Here is a 24,431-nt window from a genome sequence, read left to right on the forward strand (position 1 = left end):
TATTTCTTTTTTATTAGCAGACCTATTTTCTCCTTCAAAGAAAATAATAAGCAAGAATCAAGCTACAGAAGAGATAAAGGTAGAGAGGATTATTGAATTTCTGACTCATTCAGGTTCCTTTTACTCACTTTTCCCTATCCCAGCACTCAGAGCAATCTAGCAGAACACAAGTATGAGTAGAATGCAATTCAAAAACCATTGAATCTGTTGTGTTGTATATACGAAGCTGAGCAGTAGAGAAAGCATTAAGTGACCTAAATTAGCAGAGCTATTTACTAATAGAGCTGGAAATCAGAGGTAAGACATCTAAGTCCTGCTTGTTCATTGAGGACTGTTAAGAAGCGCATTCATGTTTTTGTTTTATTTGCCCCAACTGTTATTCCTTAAAATCTTCTTTTCTGCGAGGTAATGACTATGAGTTTGTTTGGAGTAACTGAAATTATAGAACTGTCTGAATGCAAACTAGAGTCAAAGCATTTCATGTTTCAGAATTTTCTGTTGACTTTTTCCCATGTGAATTCTCCCTCAGCTTTGAGATTTTTAGTTGGTTGACATCATTCTGACTGACACACACTTTACTCAAGAAATTACCATGTCTATACCTGATTGCTGACACAGCTGAATAAATGGAAAACAGAAAAGTTCTGTCTTCTTTGCAGTTGTCGTTTCTAATTTGTATTGCAGATAAATTTTGAATTCCTTTTAGTAGCTTTGTTTTACTTTAATTCTGACATTTGAAATTTTGAAAATCAGTAGCTAGAAATAGACTACAAATTTTGAACTCAGTTAAATATTTGGAGGCAGAAAATTGCTCTTTTTGCAGCAAATTTATTATCTTCTTAAAAAATGCCTGTTTATTTATCAAAGGATGTTCTACATAAGAGAAAATAAGACTGGTCTTATATTCAAGCACAACGTTCAAGCCTAGAAGAATATGTTATCACTAAAGTTGTGGGGAAGTAAATTATAATCCAAGGTTAAGCTGGCAAGTTGTGAATCAAGTGAATAAAAAGATATTCTCATAGAATGTTGCATTTATTATACATTATTGAAAAAAATCAATGATAAATCCAGCCAACCAAGAAGTGAATCAAAATAAGGAAGCCTTTGTAAATGATTGATCCTAAGAAGTAAAACCCTTAGACTTGGCACTGAGTTTAGCAATTTAGAGATTTGTGGTTGCACAATAGAATATCTGTAAAATGAAAATAGTATAAGCATACATAATCATGATGTAAGGGCAGGGTGTTTGGAAGGGTTGTGTGCAAATCTCTTTGTCATTAAAAGCAGGATATCTATCAGTTCCAACTATGTTAAAACATTAGTTTCTAAAATACACTAATCCTTAGTTATTTTCATAATTTTTCCTAAATTTTGTAAGTTTTTTTCTTGAGAAAAGAAGATAACTTGCCAAGTTATTCTCAATACACCAATTCTTTCAATTCACTTTATTTTTATTCTTTTAAATTCAAGACAATATTAACTTAATACACTCTTACGCTATATATCTAGAATGATCCTTTCTAATAGAAATGATCTCTCTCCATTTATTTTTCTAGTGATAAATAATTTGATAAACAGAGACATAAATAGAGTTCTGAAATCTGGTATGCCACATGTTACAACTGCTTTCTTCCAGTTATCAGTTTGGGGCCCATTTTTTTCTTTGACTTTTTTTCCCCTGTAGCTTTACATTTTAAATAACTGTCATGAAGTATTTTGTTAACATAATTAAAGAACACTCCTACATCACTTAATTTCCTTTGGTCAGAGTCTATCTCAAGTTAATCAAACTGCATGGTTTGAAGGCACAGTCATCCAGACTGCCAAGTCTACTCAAGGCTTTGGACACTGACTTCAAGGAGTTAGGGTACAATTACAAGGTTAAGGGTAAGGGTCCAAAATAGGTGAACCTCAACTTCTGACAACAACTGTAAATTCATTGGGGGGGTGTGTGGGCATGTCCAAAATCACCCTCAGCTTTGAAGCTTTCATTTTCTCAGGACATATTTTCCTCCTGGAATTGTTTTGTGACAATATGAATGACAATGTGCCTGAAAATTCATACAAGCTTCAGAGTCCACAGTTTTTATTGGAGCTTCACTACATAGGCATGATGGATTACTGCTCACATGGTTAAATTTCAGGTCAACTACTAACCTGTGACCCAACGCCCCTGCCCTAAATCACGTGGTTGTTTTTTCTGACATGGCCAGTCCCACCTTAAAACTGTCAGGCATAGTCAACCCTCACCCTAAATCATATTGTTATTATATGACTACCCTAAACATTCCCAGGCAAATAAGGATTACCTCCAAGGAGATGAGGGAAAAGACCAGGTCTCCATTTGGGGAAGGTCAAATTATTTCCTGCACAGAGCCTTACTGAATGCATCACTTCAAAAATTTACTTCTCCAAAGAATTACCTATACTTACAATCTCCAATTATTCATCTCCCTTTGACGCATAAAATCTATAAAATCTAGCTTGTCATTCTTCACTATCACCATCATTAACATCATTACAACAATATATACTAAACAGGTAGTGCATGCCAGAGAGCAATTTACAATTGCTAACTCAATAATACCAATTTCCTAATGACCTATACCTTATTATGACACCATTTTACAGATGAAGAAACCAAGAAAGAAAGAAGTTAAATTATGTTCATTACTTCACACAGCTGCTAGATGACAGAGCTAGGATTCAAACCCCAAAAGTCTGACTCTGGTAGATATTAACCTACACACATCAACAAGCAAAATAAAACATTCCCAAACATCAATAACATTCATGGTGCTAAATCCAATATGTACTTTTCATTTCTCGTTTTAGGTATCCTTCTACAACATTTGCTATGCAAGGACAGGCATGCGCGCGCACACACACACACACACACACACACACACACCCTCAGACTTTGAACTCAAGTACTTGGGTTTTAATCTTTATTCTGAGACATGCTAAATGAATTTGGGAAAATTCCATAAGCTTTAATATTTGTCACACTGGATTTTTGTGAGAATGAAGTAAAAGATCATTAATGGATCCATCTATTTTATGTATTATTTATATTCCAAATCTTCCAACATGCTCTTCAGTTCCACTTTCTACACCACAGCCCAAGCCACCATTATCTCTCATACGACCTCCTTCAATTGCCTCTTCTTTTATTCTTACGCCTGTGTGGCTCTTTCCAAGAAATCAATAGCACTTTATTTAAAATGACTATATATAAAATGCAAAACTTATCATGCTACCACTCTGCTTAAGTACTTTCTTCAAGCACTTTCTCTCCTTTTACAATAACATGCCAAATCCTTAACATGGTCCACAAAGTCTATCCTGTTCAGCCACAGCTACTTTCTCAGCCTGGGATATTCTTTACTCTTTCTGGGCCCCTGACATATTGGTCATTGTTAAGACATTTGAAAGTGACAAGGTCTCTTCAGTCTAATGATTGTGACCCTTTGTGTGATACACATTCTCCCTATTTATCTCCACATCGATAATGCCTATTCGCAATTGAGAGCTCACTATTGAGAGGTTAGTATTTATTTCCTCATATATATATATACACACACACTATATACATAAAATGAACATATATATATATATATACTATACATGCAATGCATATTTTATAATATCATATAATATATATTTTAAACAAATGATTGCCAAAAATAATTAGTAATGATTCCTCCTAGACTAGGCTTTCTCTGAGGGCAGACAACAATGTCAATCTTCTTCATCTATTGGTTTTGTACTACCTACCAAATAGTAGGTGAACAGTTGTTAGATAAATAATAAACTGTTGTTAAATAAATGAATGACTTGCAAAATAGATGACAGACAATTCTTCATTGTATCTTGGTTCCAGTAAGAAAAACAAAAACAAACAAACAAAAATCTGAGTACCCCAGATCATATTAATGAGGAGATGGGAGTGGTGGGTAATGAATCAGAACATATATAAAAAGTCATGAAATCCAAATATCTGATTTGGGATTTTAGCACCTTTCTTTTTGTAGAAATTTTTATTGGCTATATTCTATATTTTATAATTACTTTGAGACAAAATCTGGTATAGTAAAGACAAAAAGCAGATGTATAGCAAGAAGAATGGACTCAAAGCTCTTTTTTAAAACTCTCTGCTATTTCTGGCCCACTTGATTCTTTACTTTCTGACAGAAAGCTGTCATGTAGTTAAGCTGCTGCTACACTCAGTGGAAGCATAAAGAATAGTTATTAGTTTTTTTCTGTCAAATCGAAGCAGACACTATCTTCAGTGTTTGGAACAATTAGCTGGTTTTATTGTAAGGGGAAAATATATACATTTGAGATGAAATAAAAAAACACTCAAAAATTTTTTTCATTTCTTAATATTTTAGTCTGATTTATATTGTAAAATATTTTTTTCCCCATTTCTTATTTTCACGGACCTCATGGAAATGAAGTGAATAGCTACTATCTACTTAAAGAAAAGCTTTTCCACATCAAGTTGTTTCTACTAGATTATTACTAAAAAATACTAGGTGTATTTATTAAAAATAAAATCACAGGATTTGGTGTTCAATTTGGTCACTGGCTTTTTAAGTTAATGCAGAATGTATATTCACTATTATGAAGCTAAAATCAATGCATCCATGCAAAAAATGTCAGAGTATTCTTGGTATTTGTTAAAACTTAAAAGCGTATGGTTAGGTGTCGAGGCCAATTTATATCTGGGCTTAAGCTTACAGAATTGTTAGTTTAGCAATCTACATACTCACAGTAATATCATCAAGAATCATCAGATCCCTTAATATACTGGTAAGCTAGCATATTTATTAATATACAGATGCTTGTAAAATGACATAATAATACCATCAAAATAGCCAGTGAAAATAGCTGTTGAATTCCCTCCTCAAATTTACATATTTCTCATTTAACTAATAAAATACTAGGGAAGAACTCAAACTCACATTACGGAATGGGCTATACGCAGTTTATTAGTAGTCTAGTTCACTTTCCCTGATGATTCAAGTAGGATTATTTCTAACCCAACTTGATTCTTCTTTCTATTATTTTTGGGGAGATTTTTTTCCTCTGTTCCTACAGTAGATATTGGTATTTTAGGAAGCCAGTTATCTATTTCCTGTTCTTTTTGGACAGCAATACCCTGATTTTTATTTAGAGTTCTACTCCATCCTCATGAAGCCTGTGTACTTCTAGAGAAGCTGTCCTCTCCCCAGATACTTCAGTCATTCATCACACCCATCACTAGCTACAAACATGAAAACATGAATGAGTACATAATGATACAGACTAAGGAACAGTTTAGGTAAGCTTCTATAAGCTTATTCAAGTTAGCTTTTAATTGTATAGTTTGCATGCTAAGTATAAAATAAAATGATTACCCACATTGCACGTTAAAGATTTTATATCAAGTGTTTAAGAGTAGAAACTAAACCTATATCCCTTAATTCTAAAATAAAATATGCAAAATATAAATATTAACTTTAATTCTATAATCTGAATTTATATAATAATAAATTTATGATGATGGCAATTAGCTGTAACAGAATTATTCTCATTAGAGGACAAAACAGGCTTGCTCATCACTATACTGGCTCTAAGCCTTCAGAACTTAATGAATGCTAAAATATTAAAATCGCATCCAGTTTACCATTGAGCCATAATTTACAAGTATAAATGCATAATAATCCTTTGGACTTCACAGGTAATTTATGAGCAATATTCTCACAGAGGATGATGATAATTCACTCTCAATTAGCCCAGCTTGATTTAAATCATTGATTGCCCCATGTTTAATAATAATTTAGTAATAATGAAATTAATACCTCCTATTTTTGGATAAAGTTATTAATGAATCCATGGTGAATTTTAACGTTAAACATGAATGCTTATAAATATCTTCTTCAACTTTTCTATCTGAGATTGGTTTCTCTTTCCAGGTATTGCTAACTTTATAGGAAGAATTTGATTTCCTTGAAAATGTTGAGGCTCTGGCCATTAAACTATGTCCTATCTCTGCCTTCAAGGTATCTCCAGATGTTCCAAGATCAGGTTTGCAAACGTCTGATTCTTGCAAAATTATAACCACAATATTCACTTTCAGAATATCTTATCAATATCAAATATCTCAGATTTGAAAAAGATATTGGTAAAGTTATCTATTTCTTATGATTTGCCATTTCAAAAAAAAAGGAAACAGTTTACAAAATTTTTTAATTACAGTCTATGTCTGTAATATAATCATTATTAACTATGCAGATATTACCCTGATTCTGCTAAAATGGATTTATGAAATAATTTATATATTCAATAATTTTAGCAAATGAGGAAAATTTATCAAAGGTGGCAACATCTAATGAGATTGGACTCATTCCAGCTACACTATGGATTGTAATATGATGTTTTCTTTTGTCCATGGGTTGAGTACCTATTTAAAAAGCATAGATATAATGTGTGTTATCTGTGCAACAATGAGGTAACCTTGCTTGGTTCCATATTTTCTTCTGAGTTGAGACTGAGGAAAATGCTATTACAGCCTCATATCTCAATGGAAAAAACCCTGACGGTTCCTCAGGTTTGATCAGCAGCATCATCCCTAGAATAAACTTCTGCCACAGAATCACTGTGCTTACCTGATGATTTTGACAGCCGCAGAACTTCAATGCTTAATTCTTCTTTAAAAAATGGCATTGCCTGTGGAAAAATATAAAGAGAATAGCAAAATAAGAATAAAATAAAAAAATTCAGAGTGCTGTTATTTTCCTCTACTTGGAAGCCAGTATCAATAGAGAGGGAAGAAAGATCACTGCAAAACGTCACAGAACACTTGAGTTTGTCTCCTACTTCTGTCATCAAATTCTTCTGTGACCTGGGAAAAGTTACCTCTCAGGCTATCAGTTGCTTTTTTTAAGAAGGAGAGGAAGGAGGTGGTCACAGAGATCAAAATTTCTCAACTAGGAGCATGCATCAGCATCATATTGTGAAATTAAACAAAATGCAAGTGTTGGAACTTCACCACAAACCTACTGAATTAGAAGCTCTGCGGCTGGAACCAGATAAGTGCATATTCAAAGTGCACAGCTGTTACTCCTGAATACCTGTGGAGCAGATGAATCCTTAGTGTTCTTTCTAGTTCTGATGTTTCTCCATTCCTCTGATTTGATGAATTTTAATTAATAGAGTAGTATTATCTAGAGGTACTAACTAAACTACCAAAAGAGAAGAGGAGATAGTCAACCCTGTAACAGACACTCTGCTAGGTACTGCAGATAAATATGTGAAATATTAGAACTAAATAAAGGAAATTATTTCCTGCTTTCAATTAGTTCAGTCTATTTTGGTAATAAATATAACAATCATAGAAGAAATAGTTAAAATGAGAAGTGAGGCATAGAGAATTAGAAGATGGTGATGTATCCTACAGTTATGGAGTTCAGGAATGCTGCTGCAAAGGATTAGGTGGGATTTTGTTTCATTGCATCCTTGTGAGAAAATGGGGCAGATGTAATAAGCCATTGTTTTCTGAACATACCCTAGAGTGATATTGATCATTACCTTTTGCAAAATTGTATTCTATTGTATACAAAATAAAGCTTGTATATATGTTAGCTAGCTCATTTTCACCTAACTTCAAACCCTTTCCTCTGTGTGACAAATTCATGGAGAAAAGACTAAATTTTACCAAAGTAGAGCTGAAATAATTTATTATCCAAATTGGAAAAAAGGGCATTATCACTTTAAACTCACACCTTAATCAAAGATCAATTCCAGGTGGAATAAAGATCAAACAATAAAAGAGAACCTTAAAACATTTAAAAGAGCATAGGAGATAATAGATGCATGACCACCAATTATAAAAGTTCTTAACGATAACTATAAATTGCAAAAGAAATGCTTGAAAAATTCAACAAGAGTAAAATTATACATTTTTTTCATTAAAAGAGACAACAGAAAATTAAAACACACATCACAAACTGGGCAAAGATGTTTGATATTATAAACCAACATTTAATCTTCATAATATAATTTGGAATTCTGCAAATTAAAAAAAAGAGACAAACATGCAAGAAATGATCACATAGTTTAGGGATGATAAACATAAATGTGCAACAAGCACAAATGATATGACCAAGGTCACTGGTAATCAAGGAAATTCAAATTACAACCACAAATATACAAAATGAAAAGTACACTAATTTGACAAAAATTTAATCAAAAATTATACAGGCTAATTAAACCACGTGTTGGTGAAGGTAGGTAGCAATGGAAACTATTCTACACTGCTTGTGGAAAGACTGAAGCAATCTTGTTAGAAAACAGCAGGGTGTTATTATCTAAAATGAAGATATACACATTCTATAACTTCTACATTCTATAACTTCTAAAACTCTACAGAATGTCTTTCATACATGTTCCAAGAAACATGTACAAGTATACAGCATTATTTATAACAACAAATCTTAGGAAAAAAAACTATACTGTTTTCAGTAAGAAAGTTGATACATTTTATTATGATCATACAATGGACTATAATACAACAGAGAAAACATATGTTTCACAGCAATACTGATGAAAAAAGCTGTATCGCAAAAAAACTACTGTTGAGCATAAACAAAAATTGCAATACCTGCTATACTAGGTTTACAGTTCACTGGGAATACTCATACTTTCATCCTTGAGGTCTGAGACAAATGTTCCTGTCTACTTTGAGGCCATATGGCTAAGTTTAAAATTAAGTGTAAAGGTATACCTCAAAGATATTGCAGGTTTGGTTCCAGATCATCACAATAAAGCAAGTATTGCAATAATGCAAGTCACTGTCTTCCCAGTGCATATAGAAGTTATATTTATACTATACTGTAGTCTATTAAGTGAGCAATAGTATTTTGTCCCCAAAAAATACAAACACCTTAATTTTAAAATATTTCATTGCTAAAAAATGCTAACCATCAACTAAGTCTTCAGTGGGTCATAATCTTTCTGCAATAGTGACATCAAACATCACTGATAACAGATCACAATAACAAATATAATAGTAATGAGAAAGTTTGAAATACTATGACAGTTGCCAAAATGTGATGCAGAGACATGAAGTGTGCAAATGCTGTTGCAAAAATGGCACTGATAGATTGTACAACACAGGGTTGCTACAAACCTTCAATTTTGTAAAAAAACACCACGTCTGCATAGCACAATAAAATGAGGTATGCTTGTAATATAATTTCTTTTTATTTCTTTAAAAAGTTGATTGTTGATAACAACAAAAATTATAAATAGAGCACCAAATCCAAGATGGTTGCTATTAGGAGGTCAATGAAGGAACTTGAAAATATTTGTATATGTACATTAAAAAATGACCATAACATTCAAGTTTATCAATCCAATTTATTTATTTTTAAAAGGCTTACTGTCCTTGAGCATCTTCCCTATGACATATTTTCCTTCAGAATAAAAGTCAATTTGCCTCAGAGTACCCATTAAAACACTTAAAACTTCCTTAGCAAGTAGAGAAAGAACTAGAGAAAGAAGAACAAACAAAATCCAAAGTTAGTAGAAGGAAAGAAATCATAAAGATCAGAGTAGAAATAAATAAAATAGAGACAAAGAAAACAATAGAAAAAGATCAACGAAGCTAAAAGCTGGCTCTTTGAAAGATAAACAAATTTGATAAACATTTAGCCAGACTCATTAAGAATAAAAGGGAGAGGGCTCAAATCAATAAAATTAGAAATAAAAAAAGTGAAGTTACAATGGACACCAGAGAAATACCAAGGATCATAAGAGATTACTACAAGCAACTATATGCCAATAAAATGGACAACCTAGAAGAAATGGACACATTCTTAGAAAGGTGCAATATCCCAAAACTGAATCACGGGACTTCCCTTGTGGCACAGTGGTTAAGAATCCACCTGCTAATGCAGGGGATACAGGTTCAATCCCTGGTCCAGGAAGATCCCACACGCTGCGGGGCAACTAAAGCCCATGAGCCACAACACTGAGCCTGAACTCTAGAGCCAAGTCACAACTACTGAAGCCTGTGCACCTAGAGCCCGTGCTCTGCAACAAGAGAAGCCACCACAATGAGAAGCCCATGCACCGCAAAGAAGAGTAGCCCCTGCTCGTCACAACTAGAGAAAGCCTGCGTGCAGCAACACAGAACCAATGCAGCCAAAAATAAATAAACAAATAAATAAATTTATTTAAAAAAAACTGAATCACGAAGAAATATAAAATATGAACAGACAAATCACAAGCACTGTAATTGAAACTGTGATTAAAAACTCCCAACAAACAGAAGTCCAGGACCTGATGGCTTCACAGGTGAATTCGATCAAACAATTAGAGAAGAGTTAACACCTACCGTCCTGAAACTATTTCAAAAGAACTGCAGAGTAAGGAACACTCCCAAACTCATTCTATGAGGCCACAATTTCCTTGATACCAAAAACAGACAAAGATACCACAAAAAAAGAAAATGACAGGCCAATATCCCTGATGGACATAGGTGCAAAAATCCTCAGCAAAATACTAGCAAACCAAATCCAACAATATTTTAAAAGGATCATATACAATGATCATGTAGGATTTATCCCAGGGATGCAAAGATTTTTCAGTATGCACAAATCAATCAGTGTGATACACCACATTAACAAATTGAAGAATGAAAACCATATGATCATCTCAATAGTTGCAGAAAATGTTTTTGACAAAATTCAACACTCATTTATGATAAAAACTTTCCAGAAAGTGGGCATAGAGGCACATAGCTCAATGTAATAAAGGCCATATGGGACAAACCCACAGCAAACATCATACTCAACAGTGAAAAGCTGAAAGCTTTCCCTCTAAGATCAGGAACAAGACAAGGCTGTCCAATCTCACCACTTTTATTCCATGTAGTTATGGAATTCCTAGCCACAGGAATCAGAGAAGAAAAAGAAATAAAAATAATTCAAATTGGAAAAGAAGAAGTAAAACTGTCAGTGTTTGCAGATGACATGATACTATACATAGAAAATCCTAAAGATGCTACCAGAAAACTACTAGAGCTCATCAATGAATTTGGTAAAGTTGCAGGTTACAAAATTAATACACAGAAATATGTTGTATTTCTATACACTAACAACAAAAGATCAGAAAGAGAGATTAAGGAAACAATTCCATTTACCATTTCATCAAAAAGAAATAAATACTTAGGAATAAACCTACCTAAGTAGGCAAAAGACCTGTACTCTGAAAATTATAAGACACTGATGAAAGAAATCGCAGATGACACAAACAGATGGAAAAATACACCATGTTCTTGGATTGCAAGAATCAATATTGTCAAAATGACTATACTACCCAAAGCAATCTACAGATTCAATACCCTACCTATCAAATTACCAATGACATTTTTTTTGCAGATCTACAACAAAAAAAATCTTAAAATTTGTATGGAAACACAAAAGACCCCAAATAGCCAAAGCAATCTTCTTGAGAAAGAAAAACAGAGGAATCAGACTCCCTGACTTCAGACTATACTATAAAGCTACAGTAATCAAAACAGTATGGTACTGGCACAAAGACAGAATTACAGATCAATGGAACACGACAGAAAGCCCAGAAATAACATGACAGAGGAGGCAAGAATATACAATGGAGAAAAGACAGTCTTTTCAATAAGTGGTGCTGGGAAAACTGGACAGCTACATGTAAAAGAATGAAATTAAAACATTCTCTAACACCATACACAAAAATTAACTCAAAATGGATTAAAGACCTAAATGTAAGACAGAATACTATAACACTCTTAGAGGAAAACATATGTAGAACACTCCTTGATGTAAATCGCAGCAGTATCTTTTTGGATCTACTTCCTAGTGTAATGAAAATAAAAACAAAAATAAACAAATGGGACCTAATTAAGCTTAAAAGCTTTTGCACAGTAAAGGAAACCATAAACAAAATGAAAAGACAACCCACAGAATGGTAGAAAATATTTGCAAATGATGCTACCAACAAGAGATTAATCTCCAAAATATACAAACAGCACATGCAGCTCTATATCAAAAAAACAAACCACCCAATCAAAAAATGGGAAGAAGATCTAAACAGACATTTCTCCAAAGAAGACATACAGATGGCCAAAAAGCACATGAAAAGATGCTCAACATTGTTAATTATTAGAGAAATGCAAATCAAAACTGCAATGAGGTGTCACCTCACACTGGTCTGAATGGCCATCGTCAAAAAGTCTACAAATAATAAATGCTGGAGAGGGTTTGAAGAAAAGGGAACCCTCCTACACTGTGGGTGGGAATGTAAATCGGTACAGCCACTATGGAGAACAGTATGGAGCTTCCTTTAAAAACTAAAAATAGAGCTACCATATGATCCAGCAATCCCACTCCTGGGCATATATCTGGAGAAAACCATACTTCAAAAAGATACATGAACCTCAATGTTCATTGCAGCACTATTTACAATAATAGTCAAGGCATGGAAGCAACCTAAATGTCCATCGACAGATGAGTAAATAAAGAAGATGTGGTACATATATACAGTGGAATATTACTCAGCCATAAAAAGAATGAAATAATGCCATTTGCAGCAACATGGATGGATCTGGAGATTACCTGAAGTGAGTCAGACAGAGAAAGACAAATGTCATATGGTATCACTTACATGTGGAATCTAAATAAATGGTACAAATGAACTTATTCACAAAATGGAAACAGACTCACAGACATAGGAAACAAACTTATGGTGACCAAAGGGGAAAGGTGGGAGGGAGGGATTAATTAGGACATTGGGATTAACATATACATACCACCATATATAAAATAGATAATCAACAAGGACCTACTGTATGGCACAGGGAACTCTATTCAGTACTCTGTAATAATCTATATGGGAAAAGAATCTGAAAAAGAATACATATATGTATATGTACGACTAAATCACTTTGCTGTACACCTGAAACCAACGCAACATTGTAAATCAACTATACTCCAATAAAAAATAAAAATAAACACTTAAAACTTCATTTAAAATAAAGATATAACAAAAAACCTAAAGATGAAATTTAGGAAAAAACAACAAAAACTAAAAACAAAAACAAAACAAAACAGAACTGTCTTACAGTAATTTGTGCTGGAACCAAGCAAACAAAATTTGCAAAGTAATCCAGTCCATGATAGAATTGATGAATAATGCCTAGGCTGAGCACTCACTTTGGAATGACTGGGCTGAAGATTACTCTAAAAGCCATAGAACCTTCTGTTAGAAGGCTGAAGAATTTACAAAGAAATTTCAGGAAAAGTTACTTATGGACTAAAATCTGCTATGATTGATTCAACATGTTTTAAAAAGCCCAAACAGTGGATGTTACATACCCTGTACTGTAAGACTTAGAAATGGAAATGCATTTGCTTGTGGCAGTTATATATTTGTAGGTTTTTTTTTTAATCACAATTGTTCTGAATAACTTGTAAAGAAAGGATTAAGCACTTAAGATATTTTATAATAAAATAATTGAATACATTAAATTTCCTCTGAGGAGAAATCAATTATGGAAATGTTTAATTTCATTTTTGTATACCTCTATATTTTAAGTTTCTTATATCAAGATTGTATTGATTTTGTAAACCTAAAAAGTGTAAGGGTCAAACCTTTAACACCAACTATTTAAAGTGAAAGCTACTAATAAAAATATAAAGACATTAATTCTAAGGGAATTCATGCATGTTAGATTTTAATAATCAGTTTAGAAATACAGTAGCCAATATTTTTTAGCCTCTCATATTTACATAATTTACTAACCTTTCTTCTGAGTTATTCATTTTATTGTTCATGTTCTTTACAAAAATGTCATTATAGTCAATATTCTCTAAATATAAAGGAAAATATCTCTGTGGGACTATTAAGTGAAGTATTTCAAACACATTTGGCAGTCTATATCTCACAGTACCTATGAATATATTTTACCAATAACATGAAGGAAATATAATGTCTAGAAATTATATTCCCAAGAAGTAAGCCATATAAATGAGGAAAATATTCCCCATAAAGAAAAAAATCAAACCTATTTTCTTTGATTAAGGCAAACACCAACAAAATGTAACACAATGAAGATTTATAACACAGCAGCAAATGCTGAGGTCGATAAATCAATCAATTTAGCCAACATGTACTTAGATCACATTAAGGTTCATATTCATCAGTAGCTCTCAATGAATTCAAGATAAACTATAACTTGGAGGAATATTTTCTATATGTGTGTGAAATCTAAGCAAAAGAAGATTTTTGTTCCATTCAGAAATCAAGACAAATAAATAATAAAATTCATTCTTTATCCAAATGGACATATTTGAAGTGATAATCTCCAATACTTGACTCTGTTCTTTTAGTCTCTGTTTATATTTTCTGTGTTAATGGATAAATATTCCTGCTAAATTCATGAACTTAGAGAGCATGGGGTGCCTTTCATGCTGGCTGCATGATTTTGATTTTGTTTCATATAAGTCTGTTGGAAGGTTTAACATAATGTATTTTGCAAGAAAATTTCAGGACAAGGACTATGTGTCCAATTATTCATTCATGTCCCTAACCCTATTTCCCATGGTTATGATTATCTATGAACTTGACAGCAGATGATTTATAGGATGCAGTGTTCACAGTAACCAGGAGAGAACTCTGAGCTGCCAATATGCCCCTTAAGTAGTAACTATTGAGTGTGTGATTGTCTGTAAGAAAGAAAAAGAAAGGCATCTAAAATCAAGTACTGAAACCCATAGTTCCACTGAATTTTAAGGATCCAGGGTCTATGGTATCAAAATATTCTAGAAACATAAATAATGTCTTTGTGGTATTCATTGTGCCCTCTTGGTTCTGAAATCCCTCACTGCAACAACTGGTAATGCATTTCAGCTAACTCACTCTGTCATGCATTCATCTATTATTTTCATACTTTTATTGTACACCTACTATGTGCCATACACTACCCTAATTACTGAGTATACAGTGTTGAAGCAAATGGAGATGGATGGCCTCTGCCTTTGTTAATAAAGTGCTATTAAGGAAAAAGTAATGGCACTGTGAACTATCAAAGAGAATAATTACGTAAGTGGTGACAAGCAGGGAGGATATTAACTTAGACTGAATATCAGTGAGGGACTCTTTAAGGAAAGACATAATGATAAAACCTAGATGTAAATGAAAGGTAATAGTTTTCAAGGGAGACATTCAATGAAGGGGGGCAGCATGAATAGAGTTTCATGGATACAAAGGAAGTTAGAATGTTTTAGGAATTGAAATAACACATGATTCCTTGAACATAATAAAAAAGCAGGAAAATGAAAATAAGATTAGGTTGATGTGATTCACAGGAGCTGGTCATTTGGGGCATTTTTAGGCCACGGTTTTCACAGTGTGATAGATAGACTTTAAAAGTATTTAAAAGTGGTGGTGAGTAACATTCAACTTATATTTTTAAAAGATCACTCCTGTATGGAAAATCAATAAGAGGGGAGTAGAAGGGAAAGTAGGGTGTTTATTTAGGGAGAGAATTGCAGAGGCAATGGTGGGAGATTATGGCATGCTTCATAGTGCTGAATTAGAGGTGGAGGAGAGGGGTTAGCAGAATTTTGGAGGTAAACTTCAGTCAGAGACCTTGGTGGCATACTGCATTTTGGTAATGCTGGGTGCAAAGAGGAAGTGACCCAAGTTGCTGCCTGAGTAACACAATGAGTGGAGATTTTGCAGACTGAAGGAGGAGAAAGATTTGGCAAGTAAGATTAAGCATTCAGTTTTGAATATGTTAAATTTGAAATTTGTGTCAGACATCCAAGGAGAGAGATAACAAAATCTGTTGGTTATATAAGGCTTGATCTGAGAAGATAATTTTGGTCTAGAAGTAGAAATTTTGGAAGTGTTGAAATGTAAACAGTATTTAAAGCTGTGGATACATGTTAAATACTTTATCAAAACTTCCTGGGTTCAATGTTCTTACAGTCATTAGGGAGAAAACTGTGTTCACATAGAAAGTTAATACCAGCCTAATGGAACTAATTTTAGCACATTATAGATTTCTGGTTGCTTGTTAGGACTACATTTGTTTCAAATAAAAGTTCTACTACTGCAGTTTTAAAAAGATAGAGGCTTAATTGTCCCATACCACAAAAAGTTAGGTATCAGAGAATTCAAAGCTAGTATTATAACTGAATATACCATCAGAGTACATTACTTTCCAACCTACTATACATCAGGATGTAAACCTTTAACATAATACTACTCAACTCAGTGTTATCAAATGGTCATTGGAGGTCACGTCTGCATTTCTTTCCATAATTACTTGGGAAGACTAGTATTACAAGGCCATTCTTAGCTACACGGAAGCCTGGAGTACTAAGTATGTTTAACTGAGACATGGCTAAATGGGCATTTTATTCATAAAGATAAAAAAGGGGACCTTCTATTGAGTAGATAACTAGCAGTCACTAACATTGGTATAGTCTATGGTGTAATACTCTTCAAATTTGAGGATCATGATTTAAATTTATTTTAGTTCTTTTATCAGTTATTTCCATAATATTATTTTCTCAGGCTTGTACTTTTCAGTTTGTAATGAATTGGAATATTCATGAAACTTAATATCTGAGAATATATTATAGAATGTTTTTGTTATTCTATAACAATCTGAAAGATATATACCATACACTGGCAACTGTTCATATGCATTTCATAAATGTGACATTAACTTAAAAACTATAAAAGATCTAAATTTCTACCAGTGATAAATTTCTACCATTGATAATGTATATCAATGCAGAGTGTAATCTGAAATAATTTAAGTGACTAAGATACATCCATATATACTAACCTAAAAAAAACACCAATAAGACAAGAGTTAAGTGAAAAATGTAAGCCACAGAAAATTATGGAAATCAGGGTCAGCAAACATTTTTTGTAGTAATGTAAAATAGTAAATGTCATAGGCTTTACTGTCTACAGTTAGTTGCAACTACTCAACCCTGTCCTTGCACCATGAAAGCAGCCATAGACAATATGTAAACAAACTGGGACAATTGTTTACCAATAAAATGTATTGGTAAATTGGTAATTTATTTATAAAAACTGGATTTGGCCCACAGGTAGTGTTTTGTCAAATTCCAATGTAAAGGATGAGTCTACATGAAAAACCTAATTTAATAAAAATGGAAATGATACATATAATTATTGATGAAAGATACTTTAGTGAAAGAGAGAAGGAAAGATGGATAGAAAAAAATTGGTTTTCTTTTGCAGTGAAGAATTAAAGGAGTTCAGCAAAAAGAGACTTGAGAGCAAGGAAACTAAAATTTTCACTTCTTTTTATAAAATTTAAATGATGAAATGTAATTTTTACTTGAGCATTCATAGCTTACAAATAAAAAAGTTCTTTAAAAAGGAACATATGGGGCTTCCCTGGTGGCGCAGTGGTTGAGAATCTGCCTGCCAATGCAGGGGACACGGGTTCGAGCCCTGGTCTGGGAAGATCCCACATGCCGCGGAGCAGCTGGGCCCGTGAGCCACAACTACTGAGCCTGCGCGTCTGGAGCCTATGCTCTGCAAAAAGAGAGGCCGCGACAGTGAAAGGCCCATGCACCACGATGAAGAGTGGCCCCCACTTGCCACAACTAGAGAAAGCCCTCGCACAGAAATGAAGACCCAACACAGCCAAAAATAAATATAAAAATAAATAAATAAATAAGACCCGGTGCAACCAAATAAATAAATAAATATTTAAAAAAAAGGAACATATGGTTTTTGAAACTATTGATATATTTATGGCTTTACTTGAAATTAACTGACACAATAAAATCAGCTGTTATCTGATGCTGAGATCTTCCAGGTTCAAGAATTGATAACTAATAAAAACGATTCTGATTTTTTTTTTAGTTTTCCAACACATGTTTATTATGTTTGTAGTTGATGTACAGCACTTGCATAAGAAATATTACACATGTTCTGAAGTAAACATGGCTTACAATTTGAGAGGCACAAAATGAATGATAAAAATACATTAATAGACATTATGGAATTAAGAAGAGAATGAACTATGCATTTCTTCTTAATACTATCAGGGACATCAGTCCACTGGCAACCCCAGACTTTGTTCGGTTACCGGTTACCAATATCAGACCTCTGGTACCCTCTATGGCCTTGTTGAAAATCTACTAGTACTCTTATCTTGTCTCTAGGACCTAATTCCTTTAATCCCAAATAGATTGTTTCAATCTATTTTCATCTTGTATTTTAAATCCCATTTTGTATTGTCATTTTACTACATCCCTTGAATACTCACAAATTCAAACAAATTATTATTAGCTACCATTATTTCCCCTATTCAAATGGCTTTTGTTATTAAATATTTACTCTGTGCCAAACACTTTGCTAAATTCTTTATATGCATTCCTTTATTTCATCTCCACATAACCCTGTGATATAGACACTTTTATTCCACTATTGCAGACAGGGCATCTAGAGTTCAGATACGTTAAGCATCTTGCCCAATGTCACATAGCTAGAAAGTAAGAGGAGAAAATTTGAAGTCAGAACAGTGGGATTCCAAAACACATTCTCTTTGTTGCCCATAGTTTCCTGTCTCATACTGACAATTTGGCTGGGAAAAATCACTCAATTCTATAACATATGGTTACACAAATTGTGTTATTTAACTTGACTGAACTCTAATGCCACCCAGAAATTTTTTACAATTCATCCAACTTCTCTCTCTTAGTTCCCACAATGATTGTTGCAAGCAGGTCTTGCCCTGTCTCCTTCATCTCCTCTACCTTCATGCTAAGACACCACTGTCTCTATTTTACAGAGAATATAAGGAACGTCAGGCGGGATTTTCTAATACTTTCTGCTTACCCCCATGTGAACATCTTATTGGCATCAGCACTTAATTTCACTTCTTTTTATTTTGTCTTGATAGAAGATATATCTATTTTCCTCAAGTTAAATCATTCCATCTCAATTTAGGATTCAAACTCCTTTTAACTTCCAAAGGAATTTCCACAAAAGTTAGACTTTTTTTCCTCTTCCTCCTTACTGGCTCTCACCTCTCAGGCATGGGACTGGTGATAAAGTCTTGGATTAAAATTCTAGCCTTGTAAAACAGGTTCTTAACACCTCCAAGCCTAGCATAAAAAAAATAATGCACAAAAAGAACACAGCAGGCCTACCGAGTAGGCCTACCATTCCTACTGAAAGTCACTTAACAAAGTCAACATATTCTTGGCTTATCATCAAAATTCACTTACAGGGCAGCTCATTGTAGATGATGTTTCGCTAAAGGTGGTATTTGCAGAGGGAGATGTAGAGCCAATAACTGTTTTGTAAAAGTTTAAGTTTAAATTTGTAGTCTTGTTAATGGTTCTTTTTTGTTCTCCTCTGTGGTTTAATTTTTTGACTGGAGATTTATTTCTCCATTATAAAGGCCCTTTTTTACTATGTTGTGGCATACAAGCCACCTTTTAGCCTTTACATTACTTGGCTAGTGGAGTAAGATGACTGGAAATTATTTCCTAGTTTACTAGAAAAAATGAAATAAGTCTGTTTCTGAGCATTTCCTAGGGGAAAACTGGCCATGAAACGTATTGATATACTTGGGAACCCAGTCCCTTTTTATTTGGCTCTTGGATAAATTTCTTCTCTAGAGATGTGTCCTTTAAATATCATTACACTTCAATAATTATGACACAAGTTAATAAACTTATCCATAGAAGTTAACCATATGATATTTGATTTTCTCACATATTTTAATACTGAATTAATCAGATGTTTTATAAATACCAAAACTCTGTATAAAATACCATTTCCAAGGCCCAAGTAAAATTAATCACATGATATGAAGCTTGGTAGGTGAAGATTTCTGTATCTCATTTGGATAACTAATCTAGGGCTGATCTTCTTACTGAAGCAAGGAACAGATATTATAAAATTCTGTTTTAGAAGGTTATAAACATCTTTCATTTCATATCCTGTGCATCAGTTAATCATTCAATGCCCTTCTCAAATCGAATTTTTCCCGTGATCACACCTTCACACACATATCCAGCCAGAAATAATCTCTTCCTCCAGTGTTCTCACATTGCAATTAGTACCTCTTATAATAGTCTGCCTATTTAAACCTTTTATTTCCCATTAATAACCTGGGTGTTTGGCATTTTGTAAAGACAACTGTGTATCCCATACAGTGTCTAGTACAGAGTTGTATTTGTAGTAAATACTAAAAAACGTGATGATGACCAATTAAAATATGTTCATTTTGAGTATGTAAGCCTTAGATTTAGGTGTTGAGAAGCAATCATTCTAGTGCGCTCTTTGAGGCCCTGTCAGTTGATAAATTCAATCACAGAGGAAAACCCTCTAACTATGGGAGTGATTTTGGCAGGAGAATGAATTAAGGGGGTTACCCCTGGGTTGTATTTTATTTGAAACCCTAAGAGAGATTTTTTTATAGACATCTAAGTTTTTAGTTGCCTCAATTATAAAGAAGCTTTTTACATAGTGAGATTAGGTATACAAGATTTGCAAATAATTTACATTGTTAAGATAGACTGATAGAGCTCAGCAAGAGATGGAATGAAAGTATTTAGAAATCTATAATTATCAGCTGGCATTGGGGTGTGTCTGATCTGCAGACATTATTTTAAAAAAAAAATGTATTAGGTAAAAGTTCTAGGGAGAATCATGCTTGTATGGCTTCAAGCACCAGAATATGGGTACTTCTTCTGACCTCAATTAACTTTCAGATATAAAATGTTTATAAAATTACTACTTATCTAAAGGTTAAAAGGTGTGAATGTCATGGTAACATGAGGGTGTATTTCCTGAATCCTGGTTAATAGATTTCAAACTGAAATATGGGCTTACAGGTGTTATTTGGTGTCACAGAAGATACTCTATAAAGAATATTGTGACAGAGATTACTAGCTTTCTCTGAAAGCCATTTTCCCCTTCTTCTATATGATAGAGTTGAATAAGGAATAGCTGTGAAGCTAAATGTTCTGCAGGCTTCTTTTTAACTAGACGTGACCATATGCTTAAGTTCTGAACAGCAGAATACCAGTAGAAATGATGTTTCACTTCCGGTGCATATTTTTTTAAATTAATGTGGACCAACTACTCTTTCTTTCCCTCTTTCCTGCCACTCTAGATGCAGTCTTTAGTGTTGGAACAGTCATTTGGACACAATATGAAGACAACAGTTCAGAATGGTAACACCTCCTTACCAGCCTAGACAACCCATCTCTGTACTCAATTAAATTAATAAGGATGTAACATATACTTTAAATTTAGCATAGCAGATAACTGTGGATAGAGAATGAATGTCAAATAAAGCATGAAAACATAGTATAGAAAGGGGAAAAAAATAAAGTGGAACTGTACCTTACATCTGACACACACACACACACACACACACACAACTTAAATGTAAGGTTGACAACTGTAGTAAGCAAATATAGAGGATACCTAGTTAGGTTTGAATTTCAGATAAGAACTTTTAGTATAGGTTTGTCCCAAGCAATATTTGGAACATAATTATACTAAAAAGCTATTTGTTGTTTATCTGAAATCAAATATAACTGGATGTCCTGCATTTTATCCAGACACTGTACTTAAATGTCAAAAGAAAAATAATGAGAGTGACATCAGCATCATAGCAGCATAAGAGCCATCTCTCACCCTTGTTTTTTTGCATCCTCCTTCAACAAGAAAAATTTGGCATCTATTCATAAACAAAAGTGGTTTTGAGGGAGCTGTGGGACCTAGCATCATACACCAAGGGACTGGGAAGGAGTCTTGTCCACTTGTGCATAAAGGCAGACAGACCTCAGTCCTGGCTGCTGACCTTACAGTGGCCCATAAACAGATCTAGCCTGTTTGGGCTGCAGTCTGGGAGACCCTACAAAACACTGTCTTAAACAATCACCCATGGGTGAGAGAGGCTTTGTGGAAGTACAAGTTTCCAGAGGAGAATTTCCAGCACACCACTGGAGCACTATGGAAAACAGTATGGAGGTTTCTCAAAAAGTTAAGACTAGAACTATTATATGTACTAGCAATCCCACTTCTGGGTATATATCTAAGGGAAATGAAAACCAAAATGAATCCCAAAGAGATATCTGCACTCCCATGTTGATTGTAGCCTTATTCACAACACCTAAGTTAGGGAAACAATCTAACTGTCCCTCAATGGATGAATGGATGAAGATGATGTGAAAAAGATGTAACACATATATACACACACATACATATGTATACTGGAATATTATTCACCCATATAAAGAAGAAAAGCCTGTCATTTAATTTTTGGTAACGTAGATGGTCCTTGAGGGCATTATGCTAAGTGCAATAAGTCAGAAAGACTAAGATAAATACTGTATGGTATCATTTACATATAGAATCTTTTAAAAAGAGCCAAATTTGTAGAAACAGAGAATAGAATGGTGGTTCCCAGGGGCTGTGGGGTGGGGGAATTGAGGAGTTATTGGTCAAAGGGTAAAAACTTCCAGTTAAAACAGGAATAAATTCTGGGGATCTTATGTATAGCATGGTGACTACTGTTAATACTGTATTACATTCTTGAAAGTTGCTAAGAAAATAGATCTTAAATGTTCTTACCATAAAAAAGAAATGGTAATTATGTGATGTGATGAAGGTGTTAGCTAGTGCTACAGTGGTAATCATTTTGCATAATATAATTGTATCAAATCAACATGTTATATGCCTAAAACTTATACAATGTTATAGGTTAATTATATCTCAATAAAGTTTGGAAAGAAAGAAAATATGATGACACAGGAAAATACATGATCTTTCTCTGAATGAAGACTTTGAAAAGACTTCTTAAACCTCATACAAAAAGCACTAACCTATAAAGACTGATAAACTTGAATATTTTAAAGTTAAGAACTATGTTTGAGCAATAACACTTAACATAGAATGGAAAAAAAAAGTTAGAAAGTGGGAGAGGATGTTTTCAACACGTATAACCTACAAAGTTTCAAGGAAAGTTATAAGGAAAGAAAATAAAAATTGATAAAAGACATAGACAGTCATTTCATTAAAGAGGAAATACATATGGCTAATAAACAGGAGATTTAACCTCAAACATAAGGAAATTATAATAAAGAACAAAATAAAATACCATTCTATCCTGATCAACTGATAAAAAAGAAGAATTCTAAAAATAATAAGTGCTGGAGAAAATGTGAATCATTAGGTTTTTAAATAACTACTGATTTCAGCAATCTGATGGGAGAAAAATGGTTTCTCAGTGTTTTTTGTTTATTATTTTTTAAAATAATTGTGATTGAGTTTGCATATTTTTTCATACATTTAAGGGTTGACTATATATATATATATATATATATATATATATGCACACACACACATATAATTAAAAAAAAATTGTCTGTTCATATCTTTTTCTTATTTTTCCATTGGCTGCTAGTACTTTGTGCTTCACTTTTTGTTCATATGAAATCAGATTTTTAGCCACTGACCTCTGGTACGACTCTTATGCCTAAAACCAGATTTTGAACAGATCATTCTTTATAGAAATTCCTTTTTTTTTTTTCCTGTTACCAATTAAAATGTTTTTCACAATAATCAATTCTTAAAAGATACATTTAAAATCACTTAACTATGGTATTCTGAGAAACAAACAAAACAAAAGCACCCCACATTTATCTGCTTTTTTCCCCAACATTTTCAACTTCAATTGGTATCTTTTATTATAGTATTTAAATGCCTTGCATTTTATATATATTTCATGCCTTTTCAAATATATTTCATGTTTATAGAACAGCAGTCCTCAACCTTTGGGTATTTGAGACACAAATTTGAATAGCAGACTTTTGTATATCAAACTAAAAGGAATTACAATGTAATAAGCAACAGTTTGCAAAAGCAAGATAAAGAACACTGCAAATGCTTTCCATAAGTATGGCATTCTTTACTTGATGCCCTTTCAGTGCTATATTACCTTTCAGTAAAATATACTTTTGACTTGTCCTGTATTTCCCTATATATTCATGGAAGGGTTTCCTGGTTCCTGATTGATCTTATGCCTTGCAGAAAGTTCTACTTACTTCACCATATCCTGGTGTTTATGGCTTAATAAAAATAGACACATTATTAAATATTTGACTTTATACTTGTGAAGGCCTCACAAATAAGATGAGTCTTACTATTTTAGGAAACTAGAAGATCTAAACTGTATTTTCTGGCCAGAAGGACTTGTTAATGAACTATATACTGGGGATCAGGTAAAAGAAAGTGAAAAATAATACCTCTTAAAAACAATTTCACATTTCCACTATTTTTTAGCTCAGCATTTCAATTTTTTTACATGTTATGTAAGTATA

This window comes from Balaenoptera acutorostrata, chromosome 12 (genome assembly GCF_949987535.1).
Source record: "Balaenoptera acutorostrata chromosome 12, mBalAcu1.1, whole genome shotgun sequence".
In the NCBI taxonomy this organism is placed as follows: Eukaryota; Metazoa; Chordata; class Mammalia; order Artiodactyla; family Balaenopteridae; genus Balaenoptera; species Balaenoptera acutorostrata.